We start from the raw sequence: 18,523 nt of genomic DNA on the forward strand, positions 1-18,523 counted from the left end.
AACAAGTTGTCATACAGCTCCAACGGCCGAAAAATAAAAGTTATAGCTCTCAGAATACAGCGATGCAAAAAACAATTCTTTATTCTATAAAATAGTTTTTATTGTGTAAAAGCGCCAAAACATTAAAAAAACAATATAAGGCTATGTGCCCATGATGCAGAAATGCTCCGGATTTTTTCCTGAGCGTTTCTGCATTTCTCTGGCAGAAAAAAACGCATGCGGACTGTACATGTGTCTTTTCTGCCAGGGACAAGCGGATGGGAAGCGTTCTTCTCATGCATTTCCGCATGCGGCTTGTCAAGCGCTTTCCAAGCGATTTTAGCATCACTTGGAAAATGCTTGACAACTTGGTCACACTATATAAATCCATGCAAACGGCATGGATTTATATAGTGTGACCGAAAGAATGGTAAAAAATAAATATCATACTTACCTTCTGATGGCCCCCGGTGTCTTTATCCGATGCGTCCTGGCTTGCCGGCAGCTCGCGGTAGACTAAAGTACCTGCCGACGTCAGTGGCAAGTCCACCGCGAGCTGCGGTCAAGCCAGAACGCATCGGATAAAGACACCGGGGGCCATCAGAATTTAAGTATAATGTATATTTTTTATTTTATTATTTTTTTTTTACATTTACTATGGTATCCGGGTCCGGAGGAGAGTCTCCTCTTCTCCAGACCCGGGTACCATCCGCACATTGAAACACATGGAATCCGCATGTACAGATGCAGTGATGTGGATTTCATGCGTTCCAATGCAAGTCAATGGCGGCGAAAACGCTGCGCTTATGCAAAATAATTGGTAGTTCTGCGTATTTTTCCGCAATGATAATCCGCAGCGGAAATTTCTGCAGGATGTGCACAGCACATGCGTATTATTTGTTTATTCTGCCTCCCAAAAATCAGAATAGAAAGCGATCAAAAAATGTCACGTGCCTGAAAATGGTACCAATAAAAACGTCAACGTGTCCCGCAAAAAACATGACTGTCAGCCGAAATATGGAAAAATTATAGCTCTCAAAATATGGCGATGTAAAAACTAGTCTTTGCAAAAAAAACAGGGTTTTTTAGTGTGTGACAGCTGTCAATCATAAAAAACCGATATGAATCTGGTATCGCTGGAATCGCACCAACCCGAAGAATAAAGTAATCTAATCACTTATACCGCACGAGGAACGGCGTAAGAAATAAACTCTAGGGTTAGGGTTGTGCTAGGTTTAGGCTGCGTACGCACGATGCGGATTTAATGCGTTTCCGTGGCGCTTTTCCGCCGCAAAAACGCATTAAAAATGCATGTTAAGTTGTCTGCCATGTTTCCGAATGATAATCCGCATGTGCTGTGCACATGCTGCGGAAATTTCTGCTGCGGATTATCATTGCGATAAAATCTGCAGCACGACCATTAATTTTGCAGAATCCCGGCGAAATTGCGGCCATTGACTTGCATTGGACCGCATAACATCCGCATGACTACACGTACACATGCGGATATTATGCGATTCAATGTGCGGATGGTACCCGGGTTTGGAGAAGAGGAGACTCTCCTCCAGACCTGGGTACCATAGTACCTGTAGTTAAAAAAAAACGAAAAAAAAAAAAACAAAAACATATACTTACCTTCTGATGGCCCCCTGTCTGCTCCCGGCGGTGCTGCTGGCTCTTCGGCTGCTCGCGGTGGTAAAAGGACCTTCTATGACGTAATTTAGACATGTGACAGGTCACGCGACCGCCGACGTCATGACTAAATGACGTCATGGAAGGTCCTTTTTAGAGCACCGCGAGCCGCCGAAGAGCCAGTGGCACAGGAGAAGGAGATCGGGGGCCATCGGAAGGTGAGTATAATTTTTTTTTTGTTTTTTTCAACATTTTTATTCTTTTTTTTACTATTGATGCTGCATTTGCAGCCTCGTAACTTGGTCAACACAACATAAATTCATGCCGGTTGCATGGATTTATATAGTGTGACCAAGTTGTCAAATACTTTTCCAAGTGATGCTAAAATCGCTTGGAAAAGCTCTTGACAACCCGCATGCGAAATCGCATGTTCAAAACGCTTCACAAACTCTTCTACCTGGCAGAAAAAACGCATGTAAAATCCGCATGCGTTTTTTCTGCCAGGGAGATGCAGAAATACTCCGCAGCATTTCTGCATCGTGGGCACTTAGGGTTAGGGTTGTGCTAGGGTTAGGGTTAAGCTAGGGTTAGGGTTGGGGTTAGGATTTTTTCAGAAGTAAAGAAAAAAAAATGATGATGATGTGGCGACTGGTGTTGAGCGCAAGTGCTCAGGTATGCACCGAGTATAGTGGGTACTCGAGTGACTTGCTTGAGTCTCTGTCCCATATGTTTTGCATCTGTTATACAGCCAAAGAAACCTTGTGGGGATTGCCTGCCATGGACGAGTGATCCCCGCATGTTTTTTTTTGAGTGTCTAATAACCATGAAACATGCGGGCGGGGACTCGAGCACGTCACTTGAGCACCCGCGATACTTGGTGCATACCAGAGTACCCGATGCAAACTCTAGTAGTGAGCACTTGCACTCAAGACTAGTGACAACTTATTCAATATGATGACCTAATGTTATCAAATTCTGTGTCGTACCTCTGGGTTCAAAATGTTCACTATACCCCTTGATAAAATCCTTGAGGGTTGTAGTTTCCAAAATGGAGTCACTTGTGGGGGGTTTCCATTGTTTAGGCGCATCAGGGGGTCTCCAAACTCAACATGGCATCCGCTAATTATTCAAGCAAATTTTATATTCAAAAAGTCAAATGGCACTCCTTCCCTTTCGAACCCTGCCGTGCGCCCAAACAGTGTATTTTCCCCACATATGGGGTATCGGCTTACTTAAGGAGAAATTGCACAAGAAATTACATGGTGCAATTTCTCCTGTTACCCTTATGAAAATGCAAAATTGGAGGCTGAAAAACATTTTTGTTGGAAAAATGTGAAAATTTTATTTTTACGGCTCAATGTTATAAACTTATGTGAAAGGGTGCTCACCACACATCTAGATAATTCCTTCCCTTTCCGAACCCTGCCGTGCGCCAAAACAGTGGTTTTCCCCCACATACGGGGTATCAGCATGCTCAAGAAGAATTGCACAACAAATTTTGGGTCCATTTTTTAATGATACCCTTGCGGAAATAAAAAAAAATTGGGGTCTAAAGTAACATTTTTGTGAAAAAAAAAAAAATGTTCATTTTTTTTCTTCCACGTGCCAAAAATTCCTGTGAAGCACCTGAGGGGTTAATAAACTTATTGAATGTGGTTTTGATGACCTTGAGGGGTGCAGTTTTTAGAATGGTTTCACTTTTGGGTATTTTCTGTCGTAAAGGCCCATCAAAGTCACTTCACATATGATGTGGTCCCTAAAAAAAATGGTGTTATAAAAATGAAAAATCGTTGGTCAATTTTTAGCCCTAAAAGCTCCATAACAAAAATAAATTTTGGTTCCAAAATTGTGCTGATGTAAAGTCTCCTTATCCGATGCGTCCGGTCTTCCCGGTGTCGCTGTTGTGTAAAAGCACCTGCCATGACGTCATTTAGTCATGTGACGAGTCACGCGACCACCGACGTCAGCCGTCGCGTGACCCGTCACATATCTAAATGACGTCATGGCAGGTCCTTTTAGACCATCGCGAGCTGCAGGAAAGCCAGGACGCATCGCTGAGGAGACTGGGGGCCATCATAAGGTAAGTATAATGTTTTTTTTTTTTATTTTAATTCTTTTTTTTTATGGGTACTATGGTACCCGGGTCTGGAGGAGAGTCTCCTCTTCTCCAAACCCGGGTACCATCCGCACAGTGAATCGCTTAATATCCGCATATGCACATGTAGTCATGTGGATATTATGCGATTCAATGCAAGTCAAAAGCGGCGAAAACGCTGCGATTACGCAAAATAATTGTTAGTGCTGCGGATTTTTCTGCAATGATAATCCGCAGCGGAAATTTCCGCAGCATGTGCACAGCACATGTGGAACTGCCGCTGCGGAAACGCTTAAAAAATGCATAGTGGGCATACAGCCTGAAATTTATTTATTTTTTCAAATATTATAATTTGTTTTTAAATAAGTAAAATATGAAACATAATTTTAAAAGTTTTTATATTTTCCCTTTTAGGCTGGGTGCCCACGTAGCGTTTTTCAAGCGTTTATGCTGCGGAATTTCCGCAGCGTAAACGCTTGTGAAACGCTAGGTAATCCGCACCCCTTGGTCCCCAAGGGAATTCCGCATGTTCTATGCACATGCTGCGGATTTTTCCGCAGCGTTTATGCTGCGTACAAAAATCCGCAGCATGTCATTTAATTTTGCGGAAGCGCAGCGGAATGGCCGCCATTGACTTGCATTGAGACGCATAGAATGCGCGTCTGTACATTTCTACAAGCGAATGCTATGCGTCTCTGTGCGGATGGTACCCAGTTCTGGAGGAGAGAAGACTCTCATCCAGACCTGGGTACCATTGTACCTGTAAAAAAAAGAATAAAATAATAAATAAAGTTTATACTCACCTTTCCGAAGGCTTCTCTGCATGCCGGCATCGCTGAGGAACCTTCGGTGACGTCACAGTCATGTGACCGCAGGCCCTTCACCGCTCTGTCTCGCGATATGCCGGCAGCCAGGAACCAGCGCTGCAGCCACGCCGGGGCATCGGGGGTGAGTATAGCTTTATTTTATTTTTACGGTTCACACTGTATAAATCCATGCTGTTTGCATGGATTCATACATTGTGACCTAGTTGTCAGGCACTTTCCAAGTGATGCTATCGCCTGGAAAGCGCTTGTCAATCTGCATACGGAAACGCATGTGAATCCGCATGTATTCCGCAGGAAAAATGCATGCACAATCTGCATGCGTTTTTTCTGCCAGGGAGATGCAGAAATGCTGCAGAAATTTTCTGCTTCATTTATGCATCGTGGGCACATAGCCTTAAACACTAGGGAGAGCAGCTGCTGAAATTTGCCATAAAAACCTAGTAGTGCCAGTTCACATTACAACTGCAGTGAATGTGGGCTGGATCTGCACACGTGTGGGACGTCACCCCTCCTCCTATTCTGAGTGTTTAGAAAAGGATAAGAAAGGAATAAGTTTAGGATCACAGTGTGGAGCCATTTTGTTAGTGACTGCAAAGTGTTACTGACAAGTACAGTGTCACAGAGGACAGCTGGCAGCATTGATTCTGTTAGTTGTTGCTTCTTTCTGTGTCATAAGTTAAAGTTGTTAGATACATGGAGTGTATCGTGCTGCGATTAGATACGCTTAGAGTAACGCTGGAATTAGATACAGGGCCAAGTGTAGTGTATCACCTGATGGGATTAGACATTGAGCTCAGCGGAGTGTATCACACAGGATAGGATTAAATACACAGTATCTATTCTAATGTATATATTGTGTCTCCCCGCACAGTCCACTTCTATGGGAGAAGTGGTGTAATCAGCGACACTGCTCCATCCACTTCTATGCGAGGAGTGGTGTAATATGGGGTTATGCATTACACCACTACTCCCATAGAAGTAGACAGAGCTGGGTTACACATTAATTGCAACCACCCCCACTACCCCAAAAATAATAATATTCAGCGGGGTCACAGAAGAGCATAACTCATAACTTTGCAGCCCTTACAAAGTAATTTTCATTCTAGATTCCCATATATTTTAAAAAAACAACATAAATACAATTTAAAACAACATTCCCTTTAATGTTGTGCTTTGCTGTTGCAGGGAACCCAGGAACTACTCTTCATCTGGAAGCTACAGGCAGCAAGGTACGGATGAGCTTTCCTAATATCTCAGCATTTGGCTCATGTACTGAGTCATTAGGGTCAGTTCACATGGGACAGTTTTATTGCAAAAATATTGGCACCTTTCCCATTTATCTGATTTGGATTGTGTGGAAATCCATGGATCTGCATAAAAATAACCTCAGTCACATGTGTTTAATGGGTTTTTAAGTTGGAGAATTTATCATTAAGGGGATGTTTGTTTTGTTTGTAACCACTTTGCCGTAATTTACACCAGATTATTGAAGTGTTGCACAAAGTTGGATGATGAATTTTTTTGCATCTTTAGATGACTGTTTAGAGCCCATTTTCTACTTTTTACATCATCCCCCTTTCTGGAGTGAGAATTCATGAAGTTGTCCGACCACAAAATCCAAATTTGTTTTTTAAGGTAATCTGTGCTGTTTTGTAATATACAATACCCCTATAAATTTTGTTTTTTGTTTCTGCCTTTCGTTCCTCCTGAATTTCAATTCATTCCCTCACCTACTTTGTTTAGCGGTGGCTCTACCAAACTTGACAGCTCCCTGTGCTGTATTATCTAACCTCATAGCCAGAGCTGGCCTCAGTGTCCAGCACTGCCCCCTGCCGGCCCACTGCACACTCATACCTGCCAGTATTGTCCCCAGCATCATCACTCCAGAATTGGAAATAACAGAGCAGTGTCCTCATCTAAGGAAGGCATGACAATCACTGCCCTCCACACCACTTCTCCACATCACCTCTGGCATATGAGTACTGTGAAGTGAAAAGTCTATAGTGATGTGTGTGTGTGCAAGAATGCAAGTATACAGCTCTGGCAAAAATGAAGAGACCACTGAACAGTTTTCTATTGGAAAGCATGCCAAGACACATGAAAACTGTGATTAAAAATCATGGTTAGTCCACCAAATATTGATTTCTGAACTGTCCCTGAGTTAAGACATGAGTAATTTGAGGTCTGAAAGCACTGTTTCTTTTTTAGTATTTTGACGCTTTATCATTTGCTGTAAATAAATACAAAATTTTTAGCTTTGAATTTTGGAGACATGTTGTCAGTAGTTTATAAACTAAAACAACAATGTACATTTTACTCAAAAATATACCTAGAAAGAGAAAAATCAGAGAAACTAAAAATTTTGCAGTGGTCTCTTAATTTTTGCCAGAGCTGTATGTGTATATCTACATATATACAGCTGCTGCAGAACCTCGAAATATACACAGCAGGTGCTTTAGAACCTCATAATATGCCACAGCTGATGCTGAACCTCATACTGCACACCTCAGCTGCAGAACCTCATAATACACCTTGGAGGCTGCAGAACCTCATAATACACACCTCAGCTGCAGATCCTCATAATACACTTTAGTAGCTGCAGAACCTCATAATACACCTTGGCGGCTGCAGAACCTCATAATACACCTTGGCGGCTGCAGAACCTCATAATACACCTTGGCGGCTGCAGAACCTCATAATACACCTTGTCGGCTGCAGAACCTCATAATACACCTCAGTTGCTGCAGAACCTCATAATACACACCTCAGCTGCAGAACCTCATAATACACCTTGGCGGCTGCAGAACCTCATAATACACCTTGGCGGCTGCAGAACCTCATAATACACCTCGGAGGCTGCAGAACCTCATAATACACCTTGGCGGCTGCAGAACCTCATAATACACCTTGTCGGCTGCAGAACCTCATAATACACCTCAGTTGCTGCAGAACCTTATAATACACCTCGGCCGCTGCAGAACCTCATAATGCACCTCGGCAGATGCAGAACCTCATAATATATCTCGGCTACTGCAGAACCTCAGTCTATAGTGATGTGTGTGTGTGTGCATGAGTGTAAGTATGTGTGTATACACATAAATATACCTCATAATAACCTTATAATACACCTCAGCTGCTGCAGAACCTCGCAATACATCTTAGGCCTCCTTCACGTGTACGCGTGAAAGTGTGGCCTGGTCCATTTCTACCATGTATGTGTACATGTGTGCTGTCCGTGTGACACATACTGGAATAAAATGCATTCAAGAAATTACAGATTTTTATGTGTTAAAGAGAACCTCCCACTAGAAACAACGCTATTAGGCCTCTTCCACACGTCCGGATATTTCCGGTACTGGAAAAAACAGTACCGGAGATATCTATGTACGTGTGTCCATGTGTATGATACGTATGGCATATGTGTTGCAACCGTGTGCCGCCCGTGTGATGCATCAGTATGGTTATGTGTCCACGATGCAGAAATGCTCCTGATTTTTCCTGAGCGTTTCTGCATCTCCCTGGCAGAAAAAACGCATGCGGATTGTACATGCGTTTTTTCTGCCAGGGACCAGTGGAAGTGAAGCGTTCTTCACATGCATTTCCGCATGCGGGTTGTCAAGCGCTTTCCAAGCGATTTTAGCATCACTTGGGAAGTGCTTGACAACTTGGTCACACTATATAAATCCATGCAAACGGCATGGATTTATATAGTGTGACCGTAAAGAATGGTAAAAAAAATTAAATCTATACTTACCTTCCGATGGCCCCCGGAGTCTTTATCTGATTCGTCTCGGCTTGCCGGCAGGTCGCGGTGGACTAAAGGACCTGCCGACGTCACCGGTCGCTTGACCTGTCACATGACTAAATTTCTTCACGGCAGGTCCTTTTCAGACCATCGCGAGTTGCCGGCAAGCCAGGACGCATCGCTATGGAGACCAGGGGCCATCAGAAGGTAAGTATAATATTTATTTTTTATTTTATTATTTTTTTTACAGGTACTATGGTACCCGTGTCTGGAGGAGAGTCTCCTCTTCTCCAGACCCGGGTACCATCCACACATTGAAACGCTTGGATTCTGCGGATGCAGTGATGCGGATTCCATGCGGTCCAATGCAAGTCAATGGTGGCGAAAATGCCGCATTTACTCAAAATAATTGGTAGTGCTGCGGATTTTTCTGCAATTATAATCCGCAGCGGAAATTTCCGCAGCATGTGCATAGCACATGCGGATTTATCATTGGGGAACATGGCAGACCTTCTAACAATTTTTTTTTTGTGTTTCTGCAGCAGAATTGCCGTTGCGGAAACGCTTAAAATACGCATAGTGGGCACACTGCCTATCACATGTACCGGCGCCTGCGAATCAGCCGTACAGTTTGCGCTGTTCTCAAATGCCGGGTGCTGAACACTTCCCTCATCATTGTCCCCTGCTAGCGCTGTGTTCAGCGTCAGCAGGGGACAATGTTGAGAGTAGTATTCTGCTCCTGCTGTGTCCAACAAGTGTAAAAATAAGAATAAAATAAAAAAATCCTTATTCTCATCTCTGCTCCCTCTGTGTCTTACAAGTGTATAAATAAGAATGGTGCTGGTTAATCTGCAGGTTAATAGAATTACTAACCTGCCCGGTGCCTGCACTTTGCCAAACACTGCGAGGAGATAATGAACTTTATTTTCCCTGCAGAGTACCTGTTTCAGTCATGGGGGCGGTGCCGGTTCATTTATGGCTCTGAGAATACAGAGTGGCGGCTGTAACTGCGCCCCCGCATTGACTGACACTCGCTCTGCATTGGGGCTGACTGTCAGTCAGGGACGGAGATTCTGCATATACAGAACGGTGACTGACCTTTGCCAACACTGCCCCTATCACTGAAACCAGAATGCTGCGGGGGGAATAAAGTTCATTTTATAAATTAAATAAAGTTTATGTTGTTGGCTGCGTGCAGGCTCTGGGCAGCATAATAACGATATTAACTTGCAGATTAACCACATATCTGCAGGTTATTACCGTTATTTCTGGTGATAGGTTCCTTTTAAGATGTGCAACGATAATAGATATCCGGCAGATATATTACTTCACAACGATAAAAAGCCCAGGATGGGTTTTCCGGTGGTAAGTTAAAAGGTCAGAGAATGCACCCCGGTGGCAGGCTGAAAGGGCCAAGTTGGGTGCCTCAGTGGTTGGCAAAAAAGCCATAGAGTGCACCTCCGTCGTAGGCTAAAAAGCCCATGATGGGCGGCCCTGGTGGTAAGCAAAAAGGCAAAAGAAAAGGCACCCCGGTTTGTAGGCTAAAAAGCCCATGATGGGCGGCCCCGGTGGTAAGGAAAAAGGCAAAAGAAAAGGCACCCTGGTTGTAGGCTAAGAAACCCATGATGGGCGGCCCTGGTGGTAAGCAAAAAGGCCAAAAAAATGCACCCCGGTTGTAGGCTAAAAAGCCCATAATGGGCGGCCCCGGTGGTAACAAAAAGGCACCCCGGTTGTAGGCCAAAAAGCCCATGATGGGCGGCCCCGGTGGTAAACAAAAAGGCAAAAGAAAAGGCACCCTAGTTGTAGGCTAAGAAGCCCACCATGAACGGCCCTGGTGGTAAGCCAAAAGGCAAAAAAATGCACCCTGGTTGTAGGCTAAAAAGTCCATGATGGGCGGCCCCGGTGGTAACAAAAAGGCACCCCGGTTGTAGGCTAAAAAGCCCATGATGGGCGGCCCCGGTGGTAAGCCAAAAGGCCAAAATAATGCACCCCGGTTGTAGGCTAAAAAGCCCATGATGGGCGGCCTGGGTGGTAAGCAAAAAGGCCAAAAAAATGCACCCCGGTTGTAGGCTAAAAAGCCCATGATGGGCGGCCCCGATGGTAAACAAAAAGTCCAAAAAAATGCACCCCGGTTGTAGGCTAAAAAGCCCATGATGGGCGGTCCCGGTGGTAAACAAAAAGGCAAAAGAAAAGGCACCCTGGTTGTAGGCTAAGAAGCCCATGATGGGCGGCCCTGGTGGTAAGCCAAAAGGCAAAAAAATGCACCCTGGTTGTAGGGTAAAAAGCCCATGATGGGCTGCCCCGGTGGTAACAAAAAGGCACCCCGGTTGTAGGCTAAAAAGCCCATGATGGGCGGCCCCGGTGGTAAGCAAAAAGGCCAAAAAAATGCACCCCGGTTGTAGGCTAAAAAGCCCATGATGGGCGGCCCCGGTGGTAACAAAAAGGCACCCCGGTTGTAGGCTAAAAAGCCCATGATGGGCGGCCCCGGTGGTAAGCCAAAAGGCCAAAATAATGCACCCCGGGTGTAGGCTAAAAAGCCCATGATGGGCGGCCTCGGTGGTAAGCAAAAAGGCCAAAAAAATGCACCCCGGTTGTAGGCTAAAAAGCCCATGATGGGCGGCCCCGATGGTAAACAAAAAGTCCAAAAAAATGCACCCCGGTTGTAGGCTAAAAAGCCCATGATGGGCGGTCCAAGTGGTAAACAAAAAGGCAAAAGAAAAGGCACCCTGGTTGTAGGCTAAGAAGCCCATGATGGGCGGCCCTGGTGGTAAGCCAAAGGGCAAAAAAATGCACCCTGGTTGTAGGCTAAAAAGCCCATGATGGGCTGCCCCGGTGGTAACAAAAAGGCACCCCGGTTGTAGGCTAAAAAGCCCATGATGGGCGGCCCCGGTGGTAAGCAAAAAGGCCAAAAAAATGCACCCCGGTTGTAGGCTTAAAAGCCCATGATGGGCGGCCCCGGTGGTAAACAAAAAGGCAAAAGAAAAGGCACCCTGGTTGTAGGCTAAGAAGCCCATGATGGGCGGCCCTGGTGGTAAGCCAAAAGGCAAGAAAATGCACCCTGGTTGTAGGCTAAAAAGCCCATGATGGGCGGCACCGGTGGTAAGCAAAAAGGCCAAAAAAATGCACCCCGGTTGTAGGCTAAAAAGTCCATGATGGGCGGCCCCGGTGGTAACAAAAAGGCACCCCGGTTGTAGGCTAAAAAGCCCATGATGGGCGGCCCCGGTGGTAAGCCAAAAGGCCAAAATAATGCACCCCGGGTGTAGGCTAAAAAGCCCATGATGGGCGGCCTCGGTGGTAAGCAAAAAGGCCAAAAAAATGCACCCCGGTTGTAGGCTAAAAAGCCCATGATGGGCGGCCCCGATGGTAAACAAAAAGTCCAAAAAAATGCACCCCGGTTGTAGGCTAAAAAGCCCATGATGGGCGGTCCCTGTGGTAAACAAAAAGGCAAAAGAAAAGGCACCCTGGTTGTAGGCTAAGAAGCCCATGATGGGCGGCCCTGGTGGTAAGCCAAAAGGCAAAAACATGCACCCTGGTTGTAGGCTAAAAAGCCCATGATGGGCTGCCCCGGTGGTAACAAAAAGGCACCCCGGTTGTAGGCTAAAAAGCCCATGATGGGCGGCCCCGGTGGTAAGCCAAAAGGCCAAAATAATGCACCCCGGTTGTAGGATAAAAAGCCCATGATGGGCGGACTTGGTGGTAAGCAAAAAGGCAAAAGAAAAGGCACCCCGGTTGTAGGCTAAAAAGACCATGATGGGCGGCCCCGATGGTAAACAAAAAGGCCAAAAAAATGCACCCCGGTTGTAGGCTAAAAAGCCCAGGATGGGCGGCCCCGGTGGTAACAAAAAGGCACCCCGGTTGTAGGCTAAAAAGCCCATGATGGGCGGCCCCGGTGGTAAGCCAAAAGGCCAAAAAAATGCACCCCGGTTGTAGGCTAAAAAGCCCATGATGGGTGGCACCGGTGGTAAGCAAAAAGGCCAAAAAAATGCACCCCGGTTGTAGGCTAAAAAGCCCATGATGGGCGGCCCCGGTGGTAACAAAAAGGCACCCCGGTTGTAGGCTAAAAAGCCCATGATGGGCGGCCCCGGTGGTAAGCCAAAAGGCCAAAATAATGCACCCCGGTTGTAGGCTAAAAAGCCCATGATGGGCGGCCTCGGTGGTAAGCAAAAAGGCCAAAAAAATGCACCCCGGTTGTAGGCTAAAAAGCCCATGATGGGCGGCCCCGATGGTAAACAAAAAGTCCAAAAAAATGCACACCGGTTGTAGGCTAAAAAGCCCATGATGGGCGGTCCCGGTGGTAAACAAAAAGGCAAAAGAAAAGGCACCCTGGTTGTAGGCTAAGAAGCCCATGATGGGCGGCCCTGGTGGTAAGCCAAAAGGCAAAAAAATGCACCCCGGTTGTAGGCTAAAAAGCCCATGATGGGCGGCCCCGGTGGTAAGCCAAAAGGCCAAAATAATGCACCCCGGTTGTAGGATAAAAAGCCCATGATGGGCGGACTTGGTGGTAAGCAAAAAGGCAAAAGAAAAGGCACCCCGGTTGTAGGCTAAAAAGACCATGATGGGCGGCCCCGATGGTAAACAAAAAGGCCAAAAAAATGCACCCCGGTTGTAGGCTAAAAAGCCCAGGATGGGCGGCCTCGGTGGTAACAAAAAGGCACCCCGGTTGTAGGCTAAAAAGCCCATGATGGGCGGCCCCGGTGGTAAGCCAAAAGGCCAAAAAAATGCACCCCGGTTGTAGGCTAAAAAGCCCATGATGGGCGGCACCGGTGGTAAGCAAAAAGGCCAAAAAATGCACCCCGGTTGTAGGCTAAAAAGCCCATGATGGGCGGCCCCGGTGGTAAGCCAAAAGGCCAAAAAAATGCACCCCGGTTGTAGGCTAAAAAGCCCATGATGGGCGGCACCGGTGGTAAGCAAAAAGGCCAAAAAATGCACCCCGGTTGTAGGCTAAAAAGCCCATGATGGGCGGCCTCGGTGGTAAGCAAAAAGGCCAAAAAAATGCACCCCGGTTGTAGGCTAAAAAGCCCATGATGGGCGGCCCCGATGGTAAACAAAAAGGCAAAAGAAAAGGCACCCTGGTTGTAGGCTAAGAAGCCCATGATGGGCGGCCCTGGTGGTAAGCCAAAAGGCAAAAAAATGCACCCTGGTTGTAGGCTAAAAAGCCCATGATGGGCGGCCCCGGTGGTAAGCAAAAAGGCCAAAAAAATGCACCCCGGTTGTAGGCTAAAAAGCCCATGATGGGCGGCCCCGATGGTAAACAAAAAGGCCAAAAAAATGCACCCCGGTTGTAGGCTAAAAAGCCCAGGATGGGCGGCCCCGGTGGTAACAAAAAGGCACCCCGGTTGTAGGCTAAAAAGCCCATGATGGGCGGCCCCGGTGGTAAGCCAAAAGGCCAAAAAAATGCACCCCGGTTGTAGGATAAAAAGCCCATGATGGGCGGCCTCGGTGGTAAGCAAAAAGGCCAAAAAATGCACCCCGGTTGTAGGCTTAAAAGCCCATGATTGGCTTCTCCGGTGGTAAGCAAAAAGGCAAAAGAAAAGGTACCCCGGTTGTAGGCTAAAAAGCCCATGATGGGCGGCCCCGGTGGTAACAAAAAGGCACCCCGGTTGTAGGCTAAAAAGCCCATGATGGGCGGCCCCGGTGGTAAGCCAAAAGGCCTAAAAAATGCACCCCGGTTGTAGGCTAAAAAGCCCATGATGGGCGGCCTCGGTGGTAAGCAAAAAGTCCAAAAAAATGCACCCCGGTTGTAGGCTAAAAAGCCCATGATGGGCGGCCCCGGTGGTAAACAAAAAGGCAAAAGAAAAGGCACCCTGGTTGTAGGCTAAGAAGCCCATGATGGGCGGCCCTGGTGGTAAGCCAAAAGGCAAAAAAATGCACCCTGGTTGTAGGCTTAAAAGCCCATGATGGACGGCACCGGTGGTGAGCAAAAAGGCCAAAAAAATGCACCCCGGTTGTAGGCTAAAAAGCCCATGATGGGCGGCCCCGGTGGTAACAAAAAGGCACCCCGGTTGTAGGCTAAAAAGCCCATGATGGGCGGCCCCGGTGGTAAGCCAAAAGGCCAAAAAAATGCACCCCGGTTGTAGGCTAAAAAGCCCATAATGGGCGTCCCCGGTGGTAAACAAGAAGGCAAAAGAAAAGGCACCCTGGTTGTAGGCTAAGAAGCCCATGATGGGCGGCCCTGGTGGTAAGCCAAAACGCAAAAAAATGCACCCTGGTTGTAGGCTAAAAAGCCCATGATGGGCGGCCCCGGTGGTAAGCAAAAAGGCCAAAAAAATGCACCCAGGTTGTAGGCTAAAAAGCCCATGATGGGCGGCCCCGGTGGTAAGCAAAAAGGCAAAAGAAAAGGCACCCCTGTTGTAGGTTAAAAAGCCCATGATGGGCGGCCCCGGTGGTCAACAAAAAGGCCCAAAAAATGCACCCCGGTTGTAGGCGAAAAAGCCCATGATGGGCGGCCCCGGTGGTAACAAAAAGGCACCCCGGTTGTAGGCTAAAAAGCCCATGATGGGCGGCCCCGGTGGTAAGCCAAAAGGCCAAAAAAATGCACCCCGGTTGTAGGATAAAAAGCCCATGATGGGCGGCCTTGGTGGTAAGCAAAAAGGCAAAAGAAAAGGCACCCCGGTTGTAGGCTAAAAAGCCCATGTTGGGCCGCCCCGATGGTAAACAAAAAGTCCAAAAAAATGCACCCCGGTTGTAGGCTAAAATGCCCATGATGGGCGGCTCCGGTGGTAAACAAAAAGGCAAAAGAAAAGGCACCCTGGTTGTAGGCTAAGAAGCCCATGATGGGCGGCCCTGGTGGTAAGCCAAAAGGCAAAAAAATGCACGCTGGTTGTAGGTTAAAAAGCCCATGATGGGCGGCCCCGGTGGTAAGCAAAAAGGCCAAAAAAATGCACCCCGGTTGTAGGCTAAAAAGCCCATGATGGGCGGCCCCGGTGGTAAGCGAAAAGGCAAAAGAAAAGGCACCCCTGTTGTAGGCTAAAAAGCCCATGATGGGCGGCCCCGGTGGTAAACAAAAAGGCCAAAAAAATGCACCCCGGTTGTAGGCTAAAAAGCCCACGATGGGCGGCCCCGGTGGTAACAAAAAGGCACCCCGGTTGTAGGATAAAAAGCCCATGATGGGCGGCCTTGGTGGTAAGCAAAAAGGCAAAAGAAAAGGCACCCCGGTTGTAGGCTAAAAAGCCCAGGATGGGCGGCCCCGGTGGTAACAAAAAGGCACCCCGGTTGTAGGCTAAAAAGCCCATGATGGGCGGCCCCGGTGGTAAGCCAAAAGGCCAAAAAAATGCACCCCGGTTGTAGGCTAAAAAGCCCATGATGGGTGGCACCGGTGGTAAGCAAAAAGGCCAAAAAAATGCACCCCGGTTGTAGGCTAAAAAGCCCATGATGGGCGGCCCCGGTGGTAACAAAAAGGCACCCCGGTTGTAGGCTAAAAAGCCCATGATGGGCGGCCCCGGTGGTAAGCCAAAAGGCCAAAAAAATGCACCCCGGTTCTAGGCTATAAAGCCCATGAATGGTGGCACCGGTGGTAAGCAAAAAGGCCAAAAAAATGCACCCCGGTTGTAGGCTAAAAAGCCCATGATGGGCGGCCTCGGTGGTAAGCAAAAAGGCCAAAAAAATGCACCCCGGTTGTAGACTAAAAAGCCCATGATGGGTGGCCCCGATGGTAAACAAAAAGTCCAAAAAAATGCACACCGGTTGTAGGCTAAAAAGCCCATGATGGGCGGTCCCGGTGGTAAACAAAAAGGCAAAAGAAAAGGCACCCTGGTTGTAGGCTAAGAAGCCCATGATGGGCGGCCCTGGTGGTAAGCCAAAAGGCAAAAAAATGCACCCCGGTTGTAGGCTAAAAAGCCCATGATGGGCGGCCCCGGTGGTAAGCCAAAAGGCCAAAATAATGCACCCCGGTTGTAGGATAAAAAGCCCATGATGGGCGGACTTGGTGGTAAGCAAAAAGGCAAAAGAAAAGGCACCCCGGTTGTAGGCTAAAAAGACCATGATGGGCGGCCCCGATGGTAAACAAAAAGGCCAAAAAAATGCACCCCGGTTGTAGGCTAAAAAGCCCAGGATGGGCGGCCTCGGTGGTAACAAAAAGGCACCCCGGTTGTAGGCTAAAAAGCCCATGATGGGCGGCCCCGGTGGTAAGCAAAAAGGCCAAAAAATGCACCCCGGTTGTAGGCTAAAAAGCCCATGATGGGCGGCCCCGGTGGTAACAAAAAGGCACCCCGGTTGTAGGCTAAAAAGCCCATGATGGGCGGCCCCGGTGGTAAGCCAAAAGGCCAAAATAATGCACCCCGGTTGTAGGCTAAAAAGCCCATGATGGGCGGCCTCGGTGGTAAGCAAAAAGGCCAAAAAAATGCACCCCGGTTGTAGGCTAAAAAGCCCATGATGGGCGGCCCCGATGGTAAACAAAAAGTCCAAAAAAATGCACCCCGGTTGTAGGCTAAAAAGCCCATGATGGGCGGTCCCGGTGGTAAACAAAAAGGCAAAAGAAAAGGCACCCTGGTTGTAGGCTAAGAAGCCCATGATGGGCGGCCCTGGTGGTAAGCCAAAAGGCAAAAAAATGCACCCTGGTTGTAGGCTAAAAAGCCCATGATGGGCGGCCCCGGTGGTAAGCAAAAAGGCCAAAAAAATGCACCCCGGTTGTAGGCTAAAAAGCCCATGATGGGCGGCCCCGGTGGTAAGCAAAAAGGCAAAAACAAAAGGCACCCCGGTTGTAGGCTAAAAAGACCATGATGGGCGGCCCCGATGGTAAACAAAAAGGCCAAAAAAATGCACCCCGGTTGTAGGCTAAAAAGCCCAGGATGGGCGGCCCCGGTGGTAACAAAAAGGCACCCCGGTTGTAGGCTAAAAAGCCCATGATGGTCGGCCCCGGTGGTAAGCCAAAAGGCCAAAAAAATGCACCCCGGTTGTAGGCTAAAAAGCCCATGATGGGCGGCCTCGGTGGTAAGCAAAAAGGCCAAAAAATGCACCCCGGTTGTAGGCTAAAAAGCCCATGATTGGCTGCTCCGGTGGTAAGCAAAAAGGCAAAAGAAAAGGTACCCCGGTTGTAGGATAAAAAGCCCATGATGGGCGGCCCCGGTGGTAACAAAAAGGCACCCCGGTTGTAGGCTAAAAAGCCCATGATGGGCGGCCCCGGTGGTAAGCCAAAAGGCCTAAAAAATGCACCCCGGTTGTAGGCTAAAAAGCCCATGATGGGCGGCCTCGGTGGTAAGCAAAAAGTCCAAAAAAATGCACCCCGGTTGTAGGCTAAAAAGCCCATGATGGGCGGCCCCGGTGGTAAACAAAAAGGCAAAAGAAAAGGCACCCTGGTTGTAGGCTAAGAAGCCCATGATGGGCGGCCCTGGTGGTAAGCCAAAAGGCAAAAAAATGCACCCTGGTTGTAGGCTTAAAAGCCCATGATGGACGGCACCGGTGGTAAGCAAAAAGCCCAAAAAAATGCATCCCGGTTGTAGGCTAAAAAGCCCATGATGGGCGGCCCCGGTGGTAACAAAAAGGCACCCCGGTTGTAGGCTAAAAAGCCCATGATGGGCGGCCCCGGTGGTAAGCCAAAAGGCCAAAAAAATGCACCCCGGTTGTAGGCTAAAAAGCCCATAATGGGCGTCCCCGGTGGTAAACAAGAAGGCAAAAGAAAAGGCACCCTGGTTGTAGGCTAAGAAGCCCATGATGGGCGGCCCTGGTGGTAAGCCAAAACGCAAAAAAATGCACCCTGGTTGTAGGCTAAAAAGCCCATGATGGGCGGCCCCGGTGGTAAGCAAAAAGGCCAAAAAAATGCACCCCGGTTGTAGGCTAAAAAGCCCATAATGGGCGTCCCCGGTGGTAAACAAGAAGGCAAAAGAAAAGGCACCCTGGTTGTAGGCTAAGAAGCCCATGATGGGCTTCCCTGGTGGTAAGCCAAAACGCAAAAAAATGCACCCTGGTTGTAGGCTAAAAAGCCCATGATGGGCGGCCCCGGTGGTAAGCAAAAAGGCCAAAAAAATGCACCCAGGTTGTAGGCTAAAAAGCCCATGATGGGCGGCCCCGGTGGTAAGCAAAAAGGCAAAAGAAAAGGCACCCCTGTTGTAGGTTAAAAAGCCCATGATGGGCGGCCCCGGTGGTCAACAAAAAGGCCCAAAAAATGCACCCCGGTTGTAGGCGAAAAAGCCCATGATGGGCGGCCCCGGTGGTAACAAAAAGGCACCCCGGTTGTAGGCTAAAAAGCCCATGATGGGCGGCCCCGGTGGTAAGCCAAAAGGCCAAAAAAATGCACCCCGGTTGTAGGAT

At 48.0% G+C, this 18,523-nt stretch overlaps 1 long non-coding RNA gene across 1 annotated transcript in view; it reads left to right on the plus strand.

Annotated features, from left to right (window-relative positions):
• Positions 1-18,523, plus strand: part of LOC141264335 (uncharacterized) — a 68,055-nt gene that overhangs the window by 14,398 nt on the left and 35,134 nt on the right. The window contains exon 2 of the long non-coding RNA XR_012319890.1: positions 5,719-5,762. This is a non-coding gene — a long non-coding RNA (uncharacterized lncRNA). The remainder of the gene's footprint in view (positions 1-5,718; positions 5,763-18,523) is intronic.

Source organism: Phyllobates terribilis, unplaced genomic scaffold (assembly GCF_046119375.1).
Source record: "Phyllobates terribilis strain yellow unplaced genomic scaffold, ASM4611937v1 Scaffold_4__5_contigs__length_816908805, whole genome shotgun sequence".
Taxonomy (NCBI): domain Eukaryota; kingdom Metazoa; phylum Chordata; class Amphibia; order Anura; family Dendrobatidae; genus Phyllobates; species Phyllobates terribilis.